The sequence below is a fragment of the Polistes fuscatus genome, unplaced genomic scaffold, assembly GCF_010416935.1.
Source record: "Polistes fuscatus isolate 324 unplaced genomic scaffold, CU_Pfus_HIC Scaffold11, whole genome shotgun sequence".
Taxonomy (NCBI): domain Eukaryota; kingdom Metazoa; phylum Arthropoda; class Insecta; order Hymenoptera; family Vespidae; genus Polistes; species Polistes fuscatus.
The window spans coordinates 3,945,977-3,970,672 of NW_025113009.1; the positions used below are offsets into that span (position 1 = coordinate 3,945,977).

Here is a 24,696-nt window from a genome sequence, read left to right on the forward strand (position 1 = left end):
ACAACGTTAATTAATATTTATTCAATTGAATAATTTGATCGTTTGTTTTTTTTTTTTTTTTAATAAATACCTAAATGTGTTTAATCAACCATCAAACTTTGATATTAATCTAATTGAGAATAAAAGTATTTATCTAACAGATCTCAGAATGATTTCGTGTAATTACGTGAAATTACTTTAATATTCGAGCGCAATCTAATAAACCTGATAAAGTATAATAATCCTAGTGAATTGTTACACCCTTCTTCTTCTTCTTCTTCTTCTTCTATATTCCCATTTACGCTGGTGTTTTGTGTATACTTTGAACAAGTCCCTCTGACAAATCTTGATAAAACGATATATTCCGGTATAACATTATACGGCCAGTTTTGTTGCATCCGTGAATCTCCTCTCCTCTCCTCCCCTCTCCTCTCCTCTCCTTTCCTCTCCACTCCTCCCTTTGTGTCGGCAAAAGCAAGGTAAACTGTGTTGGGCTTGGCAAACAGGTGCGCGCTCGCATCGGCCAAAATTAAGTCTGATTCAGTATGCTTCCTAGCAGCTGCAACACCCAACCAGCGTCGTCTCGGCTCGACTTGCTTGGGTGGTTGGTTGTTGGTGATGGCACACCGAGTAATAGTAATAGTATACTAGTATAGTACTAGTGTCGTGCCTATAGATTCCATCGTCGTTGTCGTTGTATCTATTACTACTACTACTACTACTACTAGTACTACTACTACTATTGCAACTGCTCGTCTCACGTTTCCTCCTCCGTAACTTTGAATCTGATTTGAGCAAACGAAATTGCGCTATGATATTTCACGGATTATTGAGTTCGCTACTACCTACCTACCTACCTACCTATCTATCTACCAACCTAGCTATCTACCAACCTACCGTGTCCCGAGTTCGATCGAAGACGATCCAAGAGTATCTCTACTGTAATTTACTATAATTCGAGATGGCACACGCCCGACCTTTATTTTTCTTATTTCTAAAATTGTTTTATCCTATCTAGTTTATTTTATCGATTACATTTATTTTCAATAAACTAATGAAATTCCTTCCCTTTTTCTTTTTCTTTTTCTTTTTTTTTCTTTTTTTCATTTTATCTCTACAATGATTACTTTTCTACGAACTATAAACGTAAGAGTTTATTTTTTCGTATAATTTTCATCCCCCGTTACACTTGAAATAACCAATCGCGAAAGATATAATATATTCTATATAAGATTTTTCAATATTCTTCGATTCAAAAATATGAAAGAGAAGGAGTGAGGCACGTTTTAACGAAAGAAACTTGGTGAAAAGGAATCGATATTAATATTTATCATAGATCTTCGAAAATACGATCTTATCCTAGACGGCGTATCATCACTGCTATCTATCTATCTTCCTACATTCAGAATATACCTACGTTTATCGATGTGTCTCTCGTTTCTCTGCCATGAATATTAATCCGACCGAAAGTATATGCAGATCTATAGGGAGTAAAGGGAATACATATGTAATATCTCTGTTGCAACGTGTACTAAGTATCTACTGATACCTTTATACATATACATAGATGTTATATGTATATATCAAAGCTGACTTATTATTATTTGGTCCCTTTATGTAATCGTTGAAATCGTTTAATCTGCATATCTTAAATAAATTATTTTTAATATAATAATAATAATAATAATAATAATAATAATTTTTCACTTTACGATACATATTAAAAATATTATATTATACAAATTTACATAAATTCTTTTTTAATCTAATAACAAAAAATAATAAGTTTTCATCTAAATATAATTATGTATTAAAAATATTAAACACTTCAGGAATCTTATCTCGATATAATATTGAACTCAATATATTGAAAATAATAAAATACGGTATAGATAGTTACGTAAAGACCCCTATCTAAAAAAAAGGAAATAAGAAAAGAAAAGGAAGAAGGAAGAAAAATGTATGCTAAGAAAAAATAAAAAATAAAATAAAATAAGAAAAACAACAGCGAATATATATATATATATTGTAAGGGGTTTAATAAAATGAAATTACTTAGTGACGTTTTACGATCGACTTTATCGCGTCCCTCGTATACGAAACACGTTCCTACTAGGAAGTATGTACGCGCAGGCTCGACAAACAGGTGCTTCAGTGGTATTAAGTTTGATTCAGCACGCTTTCCCGCCTGCAGCTGCGCCGTTGTCTTTTGCGGAGGAGGTGGAGAAGAAGAAGAAAAAGAAGAAGCAGAAGAAGAGGGTGAAGGTGGAGGAAGAGGAGGAGGAGGAGGAGGATCGAACACCATAATTTTCATTCTAACTCTTCCTATAGGAAGAGGAGGAGTAGGAGGAGGAGGACGACACGTTTCTACTTGGAAGCTCTCGTCCTTGCCATACTAATCGACTACTCGCACTTTAACACTGCTTTTGAAGGGATACTCGAGGGGTGGGGGTGTTGGTGGTGGTGGGTTTGAGGGATCTGCGTGTGCCATTCGCGAACTTAAGAGTACCTATTCCTTTCCCTCCCATTTTCTTTGAAGACGGCAAAAAGAAAAGGGTAGACGAGGGGGTGGACTTGGTGGGTTGATAGGGAAGGAAGAGAGAACGAACGAACGGATCCCGTTTTACGAGGCCGAAAAATGTTTTATTCATGTCGCGTTGGGAGTGCCACCCGTTTCACTAAACGCGCTCACCGTCAACGTCGTATCAAACTTCAACTATAAGCCCGGTTCAACTGGAGTTTTCTGAAATACGCCGGGCATGTGAAACTAAGGGCGAACCTAGCGCAATGGTGGTCGTGGTGGAGGTGGTGGTGGTGGTGGTGGTGGTGGGTTGACCCCTTGACGGCGTATCTTTCTCACGTATCGCTTCGTAACATGCTCTACGAGCTTGCAAATGTTCTTCCTATGTGTCCTTTACTTCGTCTTTAGTTGAAGTATGTCGTATTTCTTTCTTTTTCTATTTGTTACTCTTTTTTCCTTTCTATCTTTATATTTTTATACATCTTTTTACGATGAGAGTAAAGTTATATCTTCCTTTTCGGTCTCATTGTCGGAGATCTAAAAATAATGAAAATAAAAATGTCATTTTAGTTGTTTTTTTTTTGAACGAATCTCTTTCTCTCTCGAGAAAGAGAGAAAGAGATATAGCTTTTCTATCAGTTTTCTAAAGTCAAACTCGTGCAACGTATAAACCTTGAATTATCGCTTTTTAAATCTACAATTGGTTTGGAAACAAAAAATCAATGTTTTTATTTCGTTCATAAATCGTAGGAATAAATCCCGTATGTATCTCTTGTTCGAAATATTTCTTATATAGTATTAATACTCGTGTATATATAATATACGATATCTAATGACTCGATCAGAATGTTTGTAAAAAAATATAATCGTTCGAACGAAATTACCAATTTGTTTTTTTTTTTTTCTTAAACAATTTGTATTCCATTCCCTGCTTTCATCCGTCTTCTTTTCTTTTATTATCTATCTTCATCTCTCGACCCCTGGAAATGCATTTATCGCGGTAGAAAAATTTGATAAGGGTCTGATTTAAATCTTTCCGGGCGGGGGGGGGCGTTATATACTTTAGAGAAAGTGAAATAGAGATGTTTACGTATCATGCAAATGAATGGTAGTAATCTGATGGCGAGGCAAGCAAGCAAGCAAGCAAGCAAGCAAGCAAGCAAGCAGGCAGGCAGGCAGACATGCAAGCCAATGGTACAAGTAAAACGACGAGGTAAAAGTCATAGAAAAAAATTTGGTCCGCTCTTTGAAAGGTCAACCTCTAGCTGGCTTCGTAACTCGTGGTGGGTCTTGCGTTATCACGCTAGAAAATGACGTTCCTTCTATTCAAACGCGTACACTCGTTTCCTCTTTTCTTCCCTTTTTTTGTAGGATTTTTTCTTCTCTCTCTTTTTTCTTTTTTTTTCTTCTTTTTTTTTTATACAAAATCCAAAGCGTGTTTCATATTGTTCGCGAAAGGTTAGCAGCCCAGCCAGCCAGCCAGTCAGCCAACCAGCCCGGTGGTTTCCTCTTCGGAGGCAGCGGTTCGACGTTGAAAGAGCTCCTTTCATATTCCGCGAAGGGCATTATCTTCCTTTCGCGATGCATGTGGTCCGCTTTTGTTAAAATGCTAGACTCTTGGTGGGGTCTCCGATCTTTGCCCGATCGTTTTTCTCTTCATCGTTTTTATCCGTTTGTTAGAATGTTAATAGGCCTAAACGTATATATATACATATATATATTTAATATTTCTATCTTACCTATACAAAAAAAAAAAGGGAAACATTAAAAATCCTTGCAACGAAATATCGTGCCACGTTTTCGAGATCTTTCGAACGCATCGAGGCTTATCGATTTCAATTGTTATTCTTTCATGTTTTACGTATATATATATATATATATGCACGGTACGAACAAATCTAGTTACGTAGAATAAATGTGAATATATTTTTAATCATTTTACGAGCAAGTGTTATTATTGTACTTTGAAAAAAAAAGGAAAAATAGATTTCTTTTCTGCATTTGCTAAAGGTTATCAAACTCTTATCACGTTGAACGATCAAACTTCTTGCTATTACACCACGAGTATGTCAAACGAAAATGAATAAGGCCGATGGAAATTAAACTCGGTCGGTTGCTTTGAGTTTCTTTACTCTAAGGAGCTATTTGCATTCCTGTTGCTAGTCTATTATGTTTTCTTTTCTTCCCTTTTCTTTTTTACCTTCCTCACCGTAGGCTAAACGCGAAGTAAGCGTTAAAGCGCCTTTACGTTTTCCATCTGATCATGCGGAGGAAAATGCACAACACCACCGTTCGAATATACATATTCGAACGTGGCAGAGAGTTTGTTACGGTATAACGTTGCAAGAAGAAAAGAAAATAAGAAAGGAAAATACAAAAAAGTAAAATTATACGAGAGAGAAAGGGAATCTCATTTGCTTGGTAAATATTATTTAACTCAATTTCACGGCAACTACGTTGTTGCCGATGTTTTCGCAATCAAGCAAACGTTCGTTGAATTGTTAACGATGAAATTTCATTGACAATTGGCAAAAAAAAAAGGAAGGAGGACTTATTAAAACTACTAATTTTTATTTATATCGCTTGGAAAAAGGTCAAAGAGAGAGAGAGAGAAAAAAAAGGAGAGAAAGAATATTAACGTGTCGAATCTTCATGGTGTTAAATTTTGATCATTTTAATGTGAGCCGCTTGGGGACCCTGCGCTTAAAACCTGCTAAGAATATAAAACGCGGTGGAAAAGTCTTCTCTCTTGGAATATAAATAAATAATAACGTTTTTCATTCTTTAAACCTTACGCCATCGTACGATTCATATTAAATTCCCGAGAATTGTGAATTTTTATGAAAATCTCGGTATGCCTGATAACTCGGCGAGCACCTAAGGGATTAATTTCGCCTCTCCATCTTTTCCTAGTCCTGCGACCAGACACCGTATTTACCGTCACATTCCAAAACCGTTCCCTTTCATTTCGTTACCAGAGCATATCTAATAGTATGCTCTTTTCCTTCCCATTCAAAATATTAAAATCGACCCGAAGAATTCTATCTACGGTCTCTATCTGCGTTATTTAATACTTTATTTTATATAATTATAACGTTTAAATTCATTTAGAGAATTTGTATAAAATAATATACTCGATTATAACACTAATATTATTCATTACTTTATCATTATGCAAATAAAATTGTTAGTATATATGACGAGTATTTAATAAAAAAAATATAAGACAATGCCAGGGGTTAAATATCGATACCGGATGCGCATATTAATATTCCATCATAAATATTAATCCAATCGATATAAAAATGTCTGTAATATTTTAATTATTTATCAAATATGTATATGAAATATATTATTTTCCTTTAAATATTTTCCCAGCACGATCTTCCAATCACCCTATATTTTTTCCTATAATCTTTAGAAAAATATAAAATATCTATATATACAACGATAACGATTTGCTCCTTTTATATCGTATACGTCCGACAAAGTTACGCGGGACGATGGTTTAATACAATACGGCGTTGGGGGATTTAAATAATTAGCATAATGAGGTAAGCGAAGATTGTATCCATGCCCGTCTGCGACGACGTTTCGCGTGGCTCATTCCAAGAGCAAGGAAAAGAGAAACAAGAGGAAATTGGTGGAACGGATAGGTGGAGAAGAAGGGGGGCAGGAAGACTAGGGGGTAAGAAACGAACAGACTCTAGGCAAGGGGGTTCCAATTTCAAACCTTGGCCGTTGAGGTAGAAAGCTTGCAGCAAAAGGATGAGAGCACCTAACCGGCCCTTAGTAAACCCTTCTCGTATTACTAATTAATTATTCACAAGTTTAGCCCGCGTTACGGCAGGATTTACGTCACCTCCGCTCTCCGGTTGAACTTCCCGCACACAGGGCCTCGTACTCTTCTCTTCTCTTCTCTTCTTCTCTAGACAACGCTTATCGACCTCGATCTTCCACTTTTCGTCTTCCTGCGTAACTAAGAACCGCTTCAGATCGTTTGACTTTCTCCTCCTGCAACACAACCTTAAGGTTCAGAAACCGCTTGGGGAACGATTTTCATCGTTATCAATTTTTAACGAACCCCGATACCCCATGGTTTTACTGCTGTAAAGTAACATGTAACATATATAAGTGTATATTTATTTATTTATTTAATATAATATATATATAATATATAAATATATCATAGAGAGTGTCTCGAATGAGAATATATATTAAATAGAAATGTTTCCTTTCTGTTTCAGGTAAGGACGTGAAAAATGTATTCGAGGTTTTTCCTCATTGATCCCGGGGATTATTTTAAAGGTAACGATAGTTGTAAGCATTTTTGCGAAACAAATTGGATAAAATTTCAACTAGACGAAGATCCGACCTTAGGTTAATACACCGAGCTTAGGTTAAACGTTCGAAAATTGGAGTTTTGGGAGGGATGCACGATTCGCGAAGACATCGTAGCGAAGGGATAGGAGGAGGAGGAGAAGGAAAGTTGGTAAAAGGTATAAAATAAGGGGGGAAGGAAAAGTCATTCCCCCTGGACTTTTCTCTCCCTTACTACATCACAATCCACCTCCCTAGCTACTAACGTTCCATTCATTCGTCTGTCAGATATTTTGACCATGTTCGTTAATTACCAAGAAAGTAAGGTGGCGTGAGTAATAATAGTTTAGCGAGAGTCCCGGTTTAGCTTTTGAGAACGGGAGGGAGTGCGAGGGAGGGGCCAGGGGGGAGGGGTGTGAGCTACAATAGCCAGAGTTAATTAGCTCCCTTGTCATTTCGGGAGGAAATAGCTAAAAACCCGTCGACTATAAATCATTTTATCCTGGAGAAAGTAAAAAAGAAAAAAAAGAAGGTACGCCGATTTCTGTTTCCCCATTCCGTAAAAGAGGAGAAAAAAAAGAAAGAAAGAAAGAAAGAAAGAAGAGACGTTTACTACTACGTAAAGGAAAACGGAAAGGAAAAGGAGAATGACGACGAACATTGCCACCATTTTTAACGTCGACCCTATTCCTATCTAACGAAAGAGACCACCTTCTCTCTCACAAATAGAACGTTTTTCGATCTTTGTCGTTCCTTAGCGCAAAACATCGCATACCGCATACTGATTTCATCGTCGCTTCCGGTTACATGACTCCTCTTCTAAGAAAAATACTCGAGCGCGTTCGTCGTTCTCTTTGGAATTCGGATTTAGACGGGGGTGGGGTAGGGGTTTTCGGTTGGGTTTGAAAGTCGAGTTAGAAAAAGTTTTTCATAGGAAAAAAACGGGTTGCATAAACGTGGAACACGAGATAGTTCAATAATAACGTACCTTTGAATAGACAGGAGGAACTTTTTCGTGCTTATAAATCTAAAGAAGTCGACCACCAAGGTGCGTGCGTGCAGACACTGGCAACGATAAGTCTAGCAGCAGCAACACATCTCGATTTATGTACTTTTACTTCAGATTCGTAACTTTTATTTCTTCTACCAAAGGTGCTGGTGTTGTATTCGGAAAAGAAGAGTTTATTTATCCTTCCATTCCCCGGCGAATGTAAATCGGTTATTTATTTATTTTTTCTTTGTAATTGATGCTACAAAAATCCCACTTCCGTGGGAATAATAAACACTTCTCGTTTATTATTTTTGTAGAAATAAATTCGGTGCATTTTTAAAAGAAATTTTACACCAGCTCCTTTGGTTCTTTATATTTAACGTCACATCGATCATCGATAATAATAATAATAAGTTAATCATTTATGTACGCAAATGCTATTTAAAAAATAAATTAACATCGAAGAAGAATTAGCAAGAGATTATTATTAGTTTTAACTTGAAACGCTTAGAACGTAACCTAATTATTTTCTTTTTTTATAACAAATGAAAAATTCTATAATCTCTCTCTGTTATAATCTTCTATTCTTGGTAATAGCTAACAACTATATACGCGAAACAAGATATCGTAATCGCATTCTCGTGGTAGTAGTACACACAAGTACCTTCGAACAGGTATCATAAATCCTTGGATCAGTCGACGTATGAGTCTCCATTACTTTGCGTGGACACTGTACACGAAACAAATATGACGGGAATATCACCGAGATACGTTATACCCTCCTACCTACTACTATATCGAGAAAAGCTTCAAAATTATTACTTGCCTCGTGATTACCTGCTGTGTACCTAACTCGAATCTAGTAAAAAAAAAAAGAAAGAGAAATCTTTTCTATACAAGTATAATAATTTCGTCGTTTGATGTTATATACCAATAAACGACGATTAATTGTTCAATCATTTGACCAAAAAAAAATCAGAGCGTCTCAAAAACAATATAAAAAAATTTAATCCAAATAGAAAAAGTAGAATAAAATAATATCAAAAAATATTACAACTTCGTCATTTATATTTAAAAATAAAAACAATATTAATAAATTAATGAAACGATGAAAGAGATGACTGTTATCGAGAAAAGAAAAAAGAACATTGTTATTCTGAAAGATGATAATAGTAAACGAATAGGGTTGGGGAGGGGCGGAGGATTAGACGGTTAAAGGTATCGTCTAAACCTCGAATAAAACCAACAAGCGTATGGGAGGAGTGCTTCTAGCTCGACGGATTAATGATTAGAATTCCTAGGATCGTTAGCGTCGCACGAATGGCGCGTCGTTTCGATGTGATTACGGTCATTCGATGCGAATATCGGCTTCGGTGAACGACCCGATCGTCGTCGTCGTCGTCGTCGTCGGCATCCTCGTCGTCGTCATCGTCGTCGTCGTCGTTGTACCTACGTATTATACGTATACTGGATCACAGAAACGTTTTCCTGCCTCGGAAGATCGTTATGAGCCACGGAGTTTCATCGTCCACCACCCCTTATAGTCACTTTCTTCTTATCGATCCGTTCCACCCTGTGTATTCTATGTGCACGACACTACCATTATTCGATCGTTTCGCGTTAGTGAGTCATGAGCCTTCGTGTTCTCTAAATTAACTCCCACAAGCGAGTAATAAACTAAGAAATTGTGTGTCCTTTACTCAAACCGATTACTTACACACCGATATTACAAATTTAATATCTCTTTCAAAATTTATTTCATTTTCGTTACGATCAAATTTCGATAGGAGGGAGGGAGGAAGAGAGGGAGGGAGGGACGACGATGATTTAACGTTTCATCCTAACAAAAAAGTTTCTACCTTGTGACAATATGTTTTTGTTTTTTCTTTTTTCTTTTCGAAATTTATACGATTAGTAAGAAAGAGAAAGCGGGAGAAACATTTCGGACGATCTAATAAAAATAAAAATTCGTCTATCTAAATATTCGTTATTGAAACGAATGGGGTAAAAAATTGAATTGGTATAAAAAATAAGATAAACGTAAATAATAACCTATGGCGATAATTCATAGTTCATAAATCCACGTTAAATAGTATCATACTGGTGGAGGTCTGAAACTAATCCATTGTTGTTCAGTACGTTAAAAGAAAAAAAAAAAATAAATAAACGTCCGAACCAGAGCATCACCTCTTTCTCGGTGTAGGTCGTCGAGTGGTTGTTGCAATTTTAAACAGAGTAAAAATCTTGTCTTTTTTTTTTTTTTCCTTTTCCTTTGGTCGAATATAACAAAAGTGACAATGTCTCTCGAATTTTCGTCGTAACCGGGGTTTCTGTGGATACTGGAAGGAAAATTGTTTTACGAAAATATAAAAAAAAAAAAAAATAAAGAAAATAGGAACGAAAAAGGAAAAAAGACGGACATGAAAAAAAAGTGGAACCTTGTTTTCGGGTTGGTTTTCGCGTCGTCAGATATCGTAATGATGGTTGCTACGCATGAATGGAAAGGAAGTCGGTATTTCGACGGGTGCATGGAAAAAGTAAACGAAACCGGTAGCAGCGTTAGGACCGAGAGCAGCTACCTGCTAAAGAGAGTTTCAGATAGAGAAAGATAGAAAAGAAAGAAAAGAAAAGGAAAATGAGAGACAGAGAAGGAAGAAAAAGATGGATAGATAGAAAGAGATAGAAACGAATGGGTTAGTGGGGAAAGGGACGTGGTGGAGGAGCTAAAACGAGTTGAAGAGTAAGCGAGAGTGAGAGAGAGAGAGAGAGAAATACGCGAGCCGAGAGGAGAGAAGAGTTTTGGAAGGGTGCGGGGGTGGTGGTATAAAAGCGAGTAGTGGAAGTCCGGACTGGCTGAAAGGAGCGATGCGGGATTACGAAAGGATTTATTTGAGATTTTCTACTGCTGCTGCTGCTGCTGCTGCTGCTACTACCTTCGTCGACGACGTCGTCCTCGTCCTCGTCCTCGTCCTCGTCCTCATCCTCGTCGTAGTTGATACTGCTGCTACTACTGCATCTCGCTGGATCGGTGTTGTACAAATAACAAAAAAAGAATGCGAAAGAGGAGAGAGAGAAAAGGATAAGTGAGGGAGTAGAAGAGTGAGTGGGGGGAGTGGGAAAGAAGATAACTCTCGTAGTCACGAGGACGAGCAATAAAATTATACCAAAACTACTGTATCGAGTCCAACTCTTTCTTTCTCTTTTTTCTCTTTTTTTTGTTATCTTTTTCTATCTATTTTCTCCCTTCGTATTTGCTAACACGCAAATCGGGTTAGTTTCGTTGATACTTCTTGTCTTTTCGTAGACAAGATTTCTTCGTTGATGGTAAAAGTTGACCAAATTTATAATACGATTTCTACTATATTTCACGTATTCACTTATCGAGCTAAGGAAAAAGTACGAGGCTCAATCCCTCCGTTCTCCCATTTTCGAGGGGTTATTTTTTTTTTATTTTCTTTTTTTGTTTTTATTCTTTCGACGACTTATCGCGTTTTGCGCGTACGCTAGGAAGCACCTGCTGAGTCAGCGATGAATCATTTGATGAAACATCGTTCGGTGTGTCTTGCGATTATTTCGATGAGATTGAAAACGGCGGGTCGAGAAAGAAAGAGTTTTAATTTAATGTTCGTTGATTTTTTTCATTTTTAATGGGTACTCCTTTTTTTTAATCTTTTCTTTTGTCTTCCCCGTCGTACAAATTGGATAGCTGGAAATTGCGAGGACAATTTAGACGCGAAACTTTGAATATTTTTCTCCTTCGTTTTTATTCATTCGTTTGAGATTTCTAATAAAAAAAAAAAGAAAGAAAGAAAAGGAAAAAAAAATAAATATCAAATGAAAGTACCGTAGTAGCAGCGGTCAAACTCGATCCTCTTCTAATCGATGAATTACGTCCGTCAATCCTGACAATACCGAACGACGTTCCTACCCTTCGTTATAATCTTGCAAATGAAAGTTTCGTGTCATCTCGAAAAAAATTCTTACCGATCTATCGTCGTCCTCTTTCGTAAAAATAAAACGTCCTTCTTCTTCCTGTGCATCGATTTGAAGGCCGCAATTAGTTTCGTTTCTTGCTCCGTACCCTTACCTTCCTTTTTCTCTTTTATTTTTCTTCTTCTTCTTCGTCTTCTTTTTTTCGACCTTTCTTCTTAAGGATCGGTCGCTCATTCTCGGCGTACAAAAGACGATCTCACCGGAATATCGAAAGAAAACGATTCTCTCTTCTTCAACGAAGTAATAAGGAGAATTCGCTATTCGTCACGTTGCACCCTCTGTAAGAAAAATCACATAAAAAAAAAAAAAAAAAATGTCAACGTACTATTTTTTGTTCAGTAACGATCGAAATGATCTCTCTCTCTCTCTCTCTCTCTCTCATATTCAATCATTGTACGTGTATGTGTGCGTGTATTTGCGTGTCTAGCTAGATGCGTCTTGGAATTTATATAACGTACGCTAACTTTCCCAACGAATACAATTATTTTCCGGGTGTGTCGGAGCACCGCGAAGTGGATTACGCATTGAAATGAAAATCCATTTCGACCCAAGGCAACGGTAGATTATTTAGCTTCCAGTAGTAGTCGCGGAACGGTTTTCGTCGAGAGAAAATGCTCGTGCTCACGGATGATAGAGAGAGAGAGAGAGAGAAGGAGAGAAGAAGGGAGAAAAAAAGAGAGAGATTTATAGTCGCGAGCAATAGAGGGGGATGGTCGTTAATATTCATATATTTTCGTTGCGCCGGCGTTTCGCGCGTAAAAAATAATTCTTCATCGATGAGCTCTTCTTTTCTATCTCTATCTCTCTTGATTACTTTCTACGGTATATGCCAAGGTTATAATCGCATCGCTAAAAATTCCATGGGAATTCAATCGAGTTTGGTGAAAATTAAAGTCTTCTCCTCTCCCCGTTTATGTTGGCTTCGTTATAACTAATTAAAATAAAATTAAAAAAAAAAGAAGAAGAAGAAGAAGAACGGAGATCGATTAAAACGATTATCGATTAAAACGATTATCGAATGGAATAAAATGATTTAAGAAAAAAGAAAAAAAAGAATAAAATGTTCATAGTAGATTATAGCAAACGATCGAATGAAGTAACATAAAGTATAATACGCATATTATATTTAGGGGTATCCTTAACGTAGAATAAATACGTTCTCTCTCTTAGGTTACCTACTCGAACGTTAAATGATATTACAAGGAACGACACGAAGTCGGCTCGGTTAGACGAAAGCGAAGGCGTATTAACGAAGAAGCTTAGGACTTTGGGAGCGTAGGAAGTTCGAAACAACGATTATTATTCGCCCACGAAGATGTATATTACTTTGGGAGACCTTACAAAGTGTCGGTGGTGTCGGTGTGCTAATAAAACTGGTGCAGCTGCAAACCCGGTTCCCCGTAAACACAACGGTACTGTACTACATATTGTCACCGTGGCAATTAATAATCATTAGGTTAGGCGGCCGCTTAGCGTGCATATTAAAGTACCCTCCAACGTAGGCAATCTATCTGCTTATGAATCTCCGGAGGCGTAGAAATGAGAATATAACGTCCTTAATTCCGTTGTCGGTTGTAGTAAACGTTACGAGACACGTATGTGTATGGTACGTATGGGGGAGGAAGGGGTGGGTGTTTGCCGATGTTGGTGTCGATGTCGGTGTCGGTGATGGTGATGGTGGTGGTGGTGGTGGTTGTTCGTTTTTGTTCAACGACTAGGAACGACAACGATGGCGCCGACCTATGTTTCTCTCTTTATTTCTTTCCTTTTCTAACGATCGATTAATTGCCACGCGAGCTATTGTAGTCGCCACTTTAAACTCCTTTCGTCGACTCTGTTTATCGATAATCCTTCGCATTTCCATATCGGTCACTATATTTTTACGATCTAACTTACGTATGCATATAACCGACGTTTTTACCTCTAACTATAGACGAGTTAAAACCCCTCCCCATTTATCCCTTCTCTAGAAAACACCATGTAACTTTTAAATTATATACACGTATATGCATGTCTACATATTTCTGATCTTTTTGTTTTGTTTTTAATTTAATTGCTACAAAATTATTTACCAGTTCGAAACAAATTTTTATCTCGTCAAACTCGCAACATTTTTTTTTATCGATGCGACATTTTTGGCCTTTTTATTTAGCGCTAAAATTTCAGGGACAATTGTGCGATATTTTTTTCAGGAGGGGAAAGGTGAGGAATAGGTTTGTTTTAAAATTAAAACGTTCATTTTTTATAATAGTGACATATTTTACGCGGCGAAGAAGAAAAGGATCATTTAACTTTCGAAAGCTGAAAATCAAAATTTCGGATTACATTTGACGAACGTAGTTTAGTTGAGTCGTCTACTGTAACTTCGTTAGCAATGTTCGTTAGAAGAATGCATTTCACGCTGAACCTATAAAAGATTATTCTAACGATCGATTAATTTATCTACGTTAAATTCATTTTAATCACTACTTTAAATTCCTTTCGTTGACTCTGTTTATCGCTAATCCCATCTCATTTCCATATCGGCGGTTTTTTTATCTTTTTTATATTTTTACAATCGAATTTACATATGCATAAAGTATAATACTAGTTAGTGTATGACGTGTCATATAGTTTTGTCAGGCAAATACTATATAAAAACGTAGATTCAAAAAACGTATATAGTCGTCTAATTTATGTTAGTTGAATATTTTTTTTCTCGGAAGGACGGATTTGGCGAAAAATCGTCTAAGTTATTCGTGCCAGTTAGCCTTTTACTTCGTCGTCCGATTATGAAGAAACATTTGCCAGAATCGGATCGTGGATCGGTTACGGTAACTCGGTAATCGCATCTGTGCTTTACGACACGTCGACTGTACGACTGTAATTCAACGCTCTGTGACACACTTGTTCCCGATATAACGCTCGGTCAGGTTGGTTCCACAGTGGTAGCAGTAACGTTGGCGAACTATATTGCGTCAGAAAGTTCTCGTATGCGTGTGTAAAATGAAAGGAAAGAGATTAGAAATAAGATATTCTTTATATACCTATCTATCTATCTATCTATCTATCTCACTATCTTCTTTCTTTTTTTCCTTTTCTTTTTTTATTTCTTTTGACCTCTCAATTAAGAATCCACTTCAATTTCCAGCTTCGCCAGTTACCAAGAGAATCGGATTAATTAAAAGAGCAAATTATTCAAATAATAGGAGAGCCTTAAGTTCTTGAAAAAATAAAAAGAAGAAGAAGAAGACAGAAAAAGAAAAATGGCAGAGAGAAGGAGAGTAAAAGAAATTAAAAAGGAAAGAAAAAGGCCTCCATCTAACTCCTCCGCCACCTCATCCTCCTCCTCCTCCTCGTGCTCCTCCTTCTCCAACGTAGGTAATAGTAGTAGATTCATAAAGGCTTAACAGCAGCAAGGCTTTCGTTTTCTCTCCCTTCTATCTTACTCTTTACCCCTCTCAGGTTGATTCTATTCGGTCGGTGGTGAATAGGCGAGGCAGATAATGGAATACTCCGATAATGGTCGTTCCGATAATCGAGATTCTAGCGTATTTCCCAACGGCAGGAAGGCGAGTGTGTTCAGGGAACTCGCGTGCAAGCACGAACTCACGTGGACACCCTCTCTCGCTTGCGTTTTATACGACTCGTTAGGCGCCGGGGTGGCTGTTGTCCGTGTAGCGCGGAAGTCGTCTCTTTCTCTTTCTATTCTACTACTATTATATACTCCGTATTCTCGCATATATGTATATACACGTATGTATCTCTGTGTAACGCACGTTGTCGGCAAGGACCTATCAACGATAGCAATACTAATAGAAAGAGAAAGAGAATAACTCGTGGAGGTCGCGGACTCGTGAAACCGAGAGCTGCAAATTACGTAGAAGTGGAATAAGAGGAGGAGGAGGAGGAGGAGGAGGCGGCGGAGGGAGAGACGGAGGGTGATTGGTGGCGTAATCGTTCTAGAACCGTAAGAACGTACTCGGTCGAAGATAATCGAACGACGGGCAGAACGACGCCGGGCGTCGCGACGCTCAGCTGATGCCCTCCGCTTCCTGGCGGTCGCGCGAGCTGGTGCATTGCTCGGCTTATCGGGGGAGGAGAAAAAGGTGGTGGTGGTGGTGGTGGTGGGTGGTTGGATGGACGCGCGAGGTCGAAGCAAAGAGAGAAAGAGCGAGAGAAAGAAGAGAGGAGAGGAGAGGAGAGGGTGGTGGTGGTGGTGGTGGCGAATCGGTGATGGAAGGGAGAGCTTAGTTAGGGGGTGAGGTGGAAGTTAGAGGGGTAAGGGGGGGGCAATAGTCGAAGCGGCGCCGCGACTCCCGTGACGTCTGTCGGCGCGTCGGCCAATCAATAGCATCCCCATGGCAACCACAGATAACATCGGACACACACCGTGGCAAGCGAGCACGCCGCCTTTCGGCCACTCGGTACTTCCTTCCACCGATACCTCCACCGATACCTCCACCGAAAGACCGACAGCTACCTACCACCTAAACCCGAAGTGAGAAAGAAGGAGAGGGAAGGAGACCACCACTACAACCACCCCAGATTTCGAGTGCTAGAAAAGAAGCAAAAGAAAATGAAATGAAAGAAAGAGAAAGAAAGAACGCGATGGCTCCTCCGACGGAAAGATTCCTGCCACCCTCCCTCGCCCCTCTCGAAAACCATCGAAACTCCGCCAACACACACCCAACGTCCTATACGGACACACGCTCTGGCATAAAACTAGTGTTGGTCCTACTGGCAAATTCACCTACACTCGCATAACTTTTCGAATCATTCGCGTTCCCCAGCAGTAGCAGCAGCAGCACCAGCAGCCACCTACCTAGTCTTCGAGGACACTCACTCCAACCTTTATTTTTCTCTCTTTCTCGATCAGTCCTCTTCGACTTCTCACCCACTCTACTAACGTCTCGTCACCTCGAAACCCTTCCCAACCCTCTTCTATCTACCTCTTTCTCTCTTTCGGTTTCCTCTTTTAAATGAACTCCGACGTCACGTCCGACTAACCGGCGTATCACCCGACGACCTTTTTCCTTTCGAATCCACCTTATTCTCTTTCTCTCTCTCTCTCTTTCCCTTTGAATCCTTACCAAGCGATCGCAAAGTTATTCTTCTTTTTTTTTTTCTTTTTCCTCATTCTCTCCTTTTACCTTCTCGTATTGCCTTTTTCGAAAATCTCCGAACGACTTTGAATCTTTTCGTTTATCTCCCGTAACGCATGAACGAGTGCGAGTAAATCTTTTAAGTTAGCAACGTCACGTGATCAAATATTTTTCAGTTTCATTTGAAAAGCACCGAAAGTTTCACTGTTCTGGTTAGAGTTTTTAGCTCTGGTAGAGTTTTCTGCAGTACAGTCTTTTGACTCTTTATACGTATATGTGTAGATATCCTGTTTACTGTATTTATATATGTACATTCATATATATATATATCTCTTTCCCTTTGGTCGAAGAAATTGTCTAAGCTTTCCCTTTTTCTCTCTATTATTTCTATCGCAGCATATTTTGACATCGCGTTTCCGTCCCAAGACCCAAGAATAAATCCTGTTTCCTGCATAGGAAACGTATGAGAAAAAAGAAATAACACGTTGAAAGGAGGGTATATGTAGAATGGTTCTACTTGGGTAAGAAGAAAACGATACTCTAACGTTATCCGTAAGTCGCGCTACGAAAAGAAAAATCTAACCGAAAGTATGTTCCCTATTTTCCCATTCCTTTCCTTCTAAATCCATGTCGTTGTCGATGTTATCGATATATCGATAAAGTTTACTCGTCGAGAGTGCATGGTCTCGTAAAGCTTCACTATTTCAAAGAAGAATATGAAAAAGAAACCAATGAGTGTCGCCAGAGGAATAAGATTTGTATCGTTTTCTTTCAAACGAATATCTTATCCATGTTTATATAATTCAATTTCATACTCCATCCGGTTAGACGTGCATACACCATTGGCCAGAAGTTTCGAATAACTTATTGATCTCGATAAGAATCCAATAAACCAATAGATTATTATTTGGTTTACTTCCAAAACGTACATTTTGTTCTTACCAAAATTCAGTTGTTCCTATGAATTTAACGATTGTGCTTAAACTTAAGGGATATAATTTAATTACTATCAATGTAAAAATAATACCTGTATTTCAATGGAAAGAGGAAGGTATGTAGATACAGAAGGATAAGGAAGGGAAGAAGAGTATACGTCTAATCTCTATTGGTCGAAAGCACGAGTGGTATTCTCGATTGGATAACAAACCCTTCTGAAGGAGTCGCGCGATTCTAATCGATCCCGATCGTTGAGAATATTCTCGATTTGCCTTTCGAGATTATTCGTGCATGAGGATCACAGTCTCCGATTCTAACTCGGAAAATTGCCCTAATCTAGCCGTTGCTTAATCGTGCGTGTAATATCATATTTCTTTAAAAAGGGGAAGCTAAATTGGCAAATCGTTGGAGACGCACGAACCTGTGCCATGTTTTTCTACGTCCTAGAAGCAGCCTCTGAATATTTTCTTACAAATCCAAGAATTAGTGATAAATGTATCCTACAAAAAGCTACTGATGAAAGACAAAAAAAATGAAGAGAAATGGAGGGTGACTCGTTTAAAAAAAAATGTTAGAATTCTGCGAAAGCCATACCACCACGTTACCGAATCCTCTCAACATTCGTATTTCTGGCAATCGTAGCTAACGTTTAGTAAAAGGAGTAGTAACAATAGTAATAGTAGTAGTAGTAGTAGTAGTAGAAGTAGTAGGTAGTAGCTAGGGACAAGAACAGGTATGGGAGTTAAAAGCGAGTAGCCGGTTCGTAAAGTGGTTTTCGTGTTTTCGTGCGAGGACAGTAAAGCGGAAAGCGTAGGGAAGAAGTGGAAAGGGTTGAGAAGGGAAAGGAAGAAGGGTGGTGTGATTTAACGAGATGTTTTCGTGAATTGTGCCGGTGCGGTGGTAACTAATAATTCGATTTTACGAGCGGTCGCGTCGAGCTTTCTCCCTCCCGTTTCTATCTCTGTCTCTTTCTCAACCCTCTCAAGCGTGGCAGATATTTCTGTCTCTCTCCGTCTCTCTCTCTCTATCTGCTATATTCTATCTCTGTCTGACTGGAGTCATCCTCTTAGCGACAGCCAGCCGGAAAGCGTCGTGGCGCCGTTCGGACTGGAGCCCCATTCCCACGTTTTGTGCGTTGCTACTGTGCGAGGAAGCACCAAAGCTTCTCTCTTCTCTCTCATAGCATCCTACGACGAGCTTTCGTGCCGGCCGATCAGCTGGTGGAGAACGTCAAGAGTACAGAGTGGTGCCTGGACGTCGTCCAACCAGGTTACTGCCACCACTGCCACCACTACCACCACCATCACCACCACCATCGAATGCTTTCGCGTTTTCGACCTACGGTAACCCACCGTCCCATCCTCCTCCTACTCTTACTCCTATTTCTACTCTTTCTCCTCCACCTCCTTCTCCTTCTCCTCCTCTTTACCCTCCATTCCCTCTTCTCCAACATCGTTCCATCGCGGAGTTGCAACGCTCGTAAACTCCTGACCCGTCGATTCGAAAGTCGGTCGTTGTCGAGGACACTGACACGATAAATAAATTTCGACCGAGAGTTTCCTTTTTCCTCAAGACTGATACTACTTCACCCTTCAAGGAAAAGAAAAGAAAGAAAAACTAAAGAAAGAGACAACGAGGAAATAGAAAATGTCAATCTTCCTCTCTCGCTTATTTTAAACTTCCATAAAATTATCTTATTTCTATTACGATCAAATAAAACGATAATTTTATTACGATACTTTTTAATGTAATATCAAACGATTTGATAAAAGTCACTCGGATATTCCGAACGCATACTACGTGTACACATATAGTAGATATAGTTTTAAAGTTCGCTAGTCTTCATACGTTATCCATCCGAGTCTGGCATTTTACAACAAGCTTACGGAAAGGAAAATAGAAAGAAAGAAAGAAAGAAGAAAGGAAAAAAAAAGAAAAGAATGATTGGTAGGAAAAGGTGTGCGAAAGGAGTAAAAGTAAAAGAGAAAGAGAAGAACGTAGCATCTTATCTCTCGCGTCGAAAGTCGTTCCGAGGTAAACCTCTCCTTGGGAGAATTCCAGAATAAACAAAAATGGAGGCTCAGCCTGCTTTATATCCCGGGTAAAGTCTGACGGGAAAAAGAATCCAAGAAACGTGAACAAGCTCGTAAATCAAATGTGTCTGCACTCGGTATACGAGAGTCGAATCCGTAAACCTTACGCCCCTTTAATCCCGCATCCATTATTGGTATGTCACGAATAAGAGGGTTCCTCTCCATCACCATCGCCATCGTCTTCTCGCAGCTGGATAAAGGGTGAGCTTTCTCTCTCTCTCTCTCTCTCTCTCATCGTCGTCAGGGGAGGGTGGGCGGGGGATTTGAGTTGCGCCTGAGTCAGGGGCTGTTTTCTCTCCTTCGTTCGCGGTCATGCATTATTTCCCTGGCGTGGCACGCGATGTGGATGGCTCCGGGCATTCCAAACGTTTGATTGAAAATTTCTTCAGACTCTGGAATGGTATGTGCGATGAGCTTCGCCCCTGGTACGCCGAGACCGACGCTTTTATTCGCGGAAAGCTTGAAATCGCGAGAGAAGAAAAAGAGGAAGAGGAGAAGGAAAAGGTGGAGAGGAACGCTGGGATAAAGAAAATGACTCGGCTCTCTAGTGTCATCCATTTCGAGGACGTTTCACAGCGTTCCTTCTTCTTCCATCGTCCTTTTACCTACCTTTCTCGGGATCCTTGAATCCTTTTAAATGATAAGTCACCGCGAAGTATGAAATTATTCTTCAAGTCTGATAAAATCCTATCCGCGGATTTCTATTTTGTCTTGGCAATTCGTAAAACCTAGGGAAATACGTTATCATCCCACTTGTTTTACTTGTTTCTTTCTTTCTTTTTGTTTCCACTTTGATTCAAGTTCGAAGCTACGAAGCCAAGCGCCTTTTGCTCATCGATGAGAGAGAGAGAGAGAGAGAGAGAGAATAAGAGAGTGTAGAACCAAGAGTTAGATCCTCTATCTTTCTTTCCCCTTTTTGAACGAAACTTAACTCAAAGAGTTACATGAAAAGTTACAGACGTTAAAAAGAAAATACAGAGAGTATGAAGGGTGAGGGGGAGGAAAGTAAGAAGTTTTAACATAGACCTGGTGTTGGTAACGCTTCTAACAGTATGATGTAGAGAAACTGCAGAAATTACCGGCAATTACATGGACGATTTATTAACTTTGAAAAGTAGCTATCTCGTAGTGCAGGCTAGCGAAACGAGGCGAACGAATAACCGAGGCTCCATTCTCTTTCTCTTTCTCTCTTTCACTTTCAAACGGAGTAAGTACGCGTCGAAATATTGTAATGAATGCGAAATAACGAGCCACCGAGCGAGAAACGAAAAGGGAAGAGAGAGGGTGGGAAAGGGGGAGAGGAGAGGGGTTAGAGAGAAGAGATATCGTCTGCAATTACGCGAATTAAAAAATTAACCGACGCTTTAGCCAGTAGCTCACGGAGAATCCATAACTGCGATAAATCGTCCTACCACGGATTTTCGTGTCATTATAATATTAATTATTATCGCTCAGAGTACCGTGAAAGTTGTCGCGCAAATATTAATTAATTAAACTGTACCAAGTAACGCAGACGCTTTTCCAGCTAAAAACGAATTACCTGAATAAAATCTAACAAGCCCGTCCTTCTCCCTCTTTTTCTCCTTTTATCAGATGTTTTAAGAATAATTAAAAAACAAAAAATAAAATGACATCCATAGTTTAGTGAATAGAATTAACATAATTAGAACGAGATAGAAACGTATTAATTACGTTTTTTATCGAACTAAATCGTAATTGGTGTTCTCGTAAATAACGAAGAGAGTTGGTTGGGAGGGTATCCCTTGCGAACGATATGAGCATAGGATAGGAGAAAAAAAAAAAGAAAAAAAGAAAAAGTGTTCATTAATTAATTTACGAGACATTTTAGGCAGTTGGCAGTGCGCGTTTAATCATTATGATGTATATTAGTAGCGGCGTGGAACAGAATAATACCGACGATCATAAAGAGAGAGAGAGAAAGTGAGAGAGAACAGTCGATCAGGATAGGTGGGCGTTAATGGAAAATGAAATTGTGGCTCGAGTATTAGTAAGAGAATTTGGGATTATCCGCCGCTTAATGGAAACTCTATTAACGACGGGCATATTGTTTTCATCGACGAACCGAGTTGAGGATGTAAAAGGATCGCTTGATCTTTACTAAGTAAAATAGTTACGTCTAATCATTAGAAGCAGATTCTTCTTCTTCTTCTTCTTCTTCTTCTTTTTCTTCATTTTATTCTACGTTGTAATTCGTGCCGCAAATGCTGATCATTCAAATGGTCTTGATTAATTTGAAAAGAAAATTATCTAACTTTGATTGGGGAATCCCCTTACTTCGAAAAGTGTCGATTCCTTCGAAAGAAAGAAAGAGAAAGAGAGATAAAGACAGAGAGAAAAGGGACAGACATTTTGGATAGTTTTCGTACTGGCAAAACTAAAGTTCAAGTAAGAAAGTTCGAAACGCTTATATTCGTTAGAAACGGTTAATTGCGACGTTGCGATCGTTCGAGGATGCATTTCCACGAGTTTAAATGTCATCCGGATCGATCGGTCGTTAATCATTCGATTTAGAAGATATCCGTCAGCACCATCGGAGAGAGTATATCGGCCGTGCTTTCGTTCCAGATCAAAAACTCACCCTCTTTCTCACTCCATCGGGGTTGGATTGAAAATTTTTTAAATCGCCCGGCTACTTTACGCGAACGAAAAAAAAAAGAAAGAAAAAAGGATGGAAAAAAATGTATTTGCGAGACGGGGGAGATGGAGAGTGTTATATGGAAAAAGAAAGAAAAGAAAAAATAGAAAAAAAAAAAAAAAGAAATAAAAAAGAAACGGAGAAAAAAAAGAGAAAGGTTGGACGAAGGAGGTGATTGATGCTGGTGAAAAGTTAAAACGGCCCGCTTAAATCCGTTTACAGAAAATTAATGTTTCGCTTGCTCGATAACTCGACATAATACCTCTAGCTCTTTGCAAAAGCAATTTCTCTGTAGAAAAGTTCCTCTCTCTCTCCCTCTCTCTCTTTCTCTCTCTACGTTGATACCAATGCAGCTGGTACCGTACCAGTTGCGTGTTACTTTTGACACGACGTTCGTTATTCAAAGCAAGTAACACGTGCCTCCAAAATATCGTCCCGATTCTACTATGATCCTAGTTCTCTATTCTACGGTATTACGGTAAACAAGTTCCACTTTTGGAAGAAGCCAAACTACCACCCCTCCTTCCCATTTTCTTTTTCAAACGAGTCTTTAAAAACACTCCCCATGTTTTCCTCTTTTTCTTCAAGAAAATCGATGTGTTTTCGTTCTCGCTTTATTTGTGCTATAAAATGCACTTGAAATATGTATACCGTTCTCCGATCTTTCGAGTATAGTAATATATTTCTTTTTCATCTAATTAATCTTTCGACGTGACGTAATCGCGATGATATATTCTTTCGATTTTTTTTTTTTTTTTAAATATTTCCTAGTCGATCACACGAAAGGGGTTAATCTTTTCTCGCTGCTATGATTTCATAATGAATGAATTTTATCCGTCGTTAAGGTCTGCTTTTCTTTCTACAATAATGATCGTCGTTATCCGTTTTTATCTTTCCCTGTACTTTGAAAACCAATGTTCCGTTAATCGTGCTTTTCTATCGAATCTAATCTACGGATCAAATTTCCATTTTATAGCTTAACCATTGGCTCCTTGTAAAATCATATTGTACCGAGTTAATGTATATTATTCTATCTTCTTTCATATTGTAACTGGACAGTTAATATGTTCCATGGCTTAGCTGGTTATTTCATAAATTAACGGACTTCACGTTTTAACAATAACATATATACATATATACTTAAAATATTAAAATTCCATTCTCTAATTTCTATATAAACATTTTAATAATCTTATTATAACGTATACTTTTTTATCGATAACATTTGATATTTAATATTCATACACATTTACATATATACCTGAAATATTAAAATTCCGTTCCCCGGTGAGATAATTTCAAAAACTAATTCTTTAACGAGAAACACACTCGAATAATACGAAAAACCGATTGTATAACGTTTTTACTAAAAATATTTAAACGGTTTAACCTTTCTAGACAAATTTTCTTATCGTCGATAATTTGAGAAAATAATATATGAAAGGAGATCGAGTGTATGAAAAACGACTTGCTGTTTTTAGATAGCGCTTCTGCATAATTATGATTGACTTACATCGATTGCGATTATCACTGGTTCCTAATAAGAAAATAGTTCGGCGATTGTCCAATGTAATTTCTTGATATTTCTATACTCCTTGCCAGTCTTCTTCGAACGCTGAAAAATGTAAAAACGGTATTAAAAAAAGTATCAAATTTATTTCGCGTGTACGCGTGCGTGTTTTATTACTGTGCAAATGATGTGCATATGTGTACGTGTGTGTGGGTACTGTTAGCAAGTGATGTGTATGTATATACATTTATTAATTAAAGAATCGTTAAGAAATAGGATAAAAAACATTGTATCTAATGTAAATGAGTTTAAAAATGTATAATACGTACGGTAGGAACACATCTAAACACGTCACGTTGCTAACCGAGAAGAATAACGACTGAGAATGGTAGAGGTGTGTAAGAGGTCAAAGTTATCGCAAGAACGGTTTATCGATCATTGAATGTTTTGTTTATACGTATATACATACATATCTCGCTCCTCGGCCGGTATTTACATTCGAATATTGTTTTTATTTCGTTAAACATTTCGTCGCCGAGTTATAATCTTCGTGTACGTTCGTTGTTCGTCGAATGTATTCGTATCTCTGTTCGTAATTTATTGTTAGTCTTCT

The 24,696-nt window shown here is 38.4% G+C and overlaps 2 long non-coding RNA genes across 2 annotated transcripts; both read right to left on the reverse strand.

Moving 5' to 3' along the window:
* Positions 1-2,923: 2,923 nt before the first annotated feature.
* Positions 2,924-11,884, reverse strand: LOC122526438. Its single transcript, XR_006306058.1, has 3 exons — positions 11,796-11,884; positions 6,363-6,514; positions 2,924-3,037 (listed from the first exon to the last, which is right to left on the reverse strand). It is a non-coding gene; the product is annotated as an uncharacterized LOC122526438 (long non-coding RNA).
* A 32-nt stretch (positions 11,885-11,916) lies between these two features.
* LOC122526439 lies at positions 11,917-24,169 on the reverse strand. Its single transcript, XR_006306059.1, has 2 exons — positions 24,087-24,169; positions 11,917-12,082 (listed from the first exon to the last, which is right to left on the reverse strand). It is a non-coding gene; the product is annotated as an uncharacterized LOC122526439 (long non-coding RNA).
* Between the last annotated feature and the right edge of the window lie 527 nt (positions 24,170-24,696).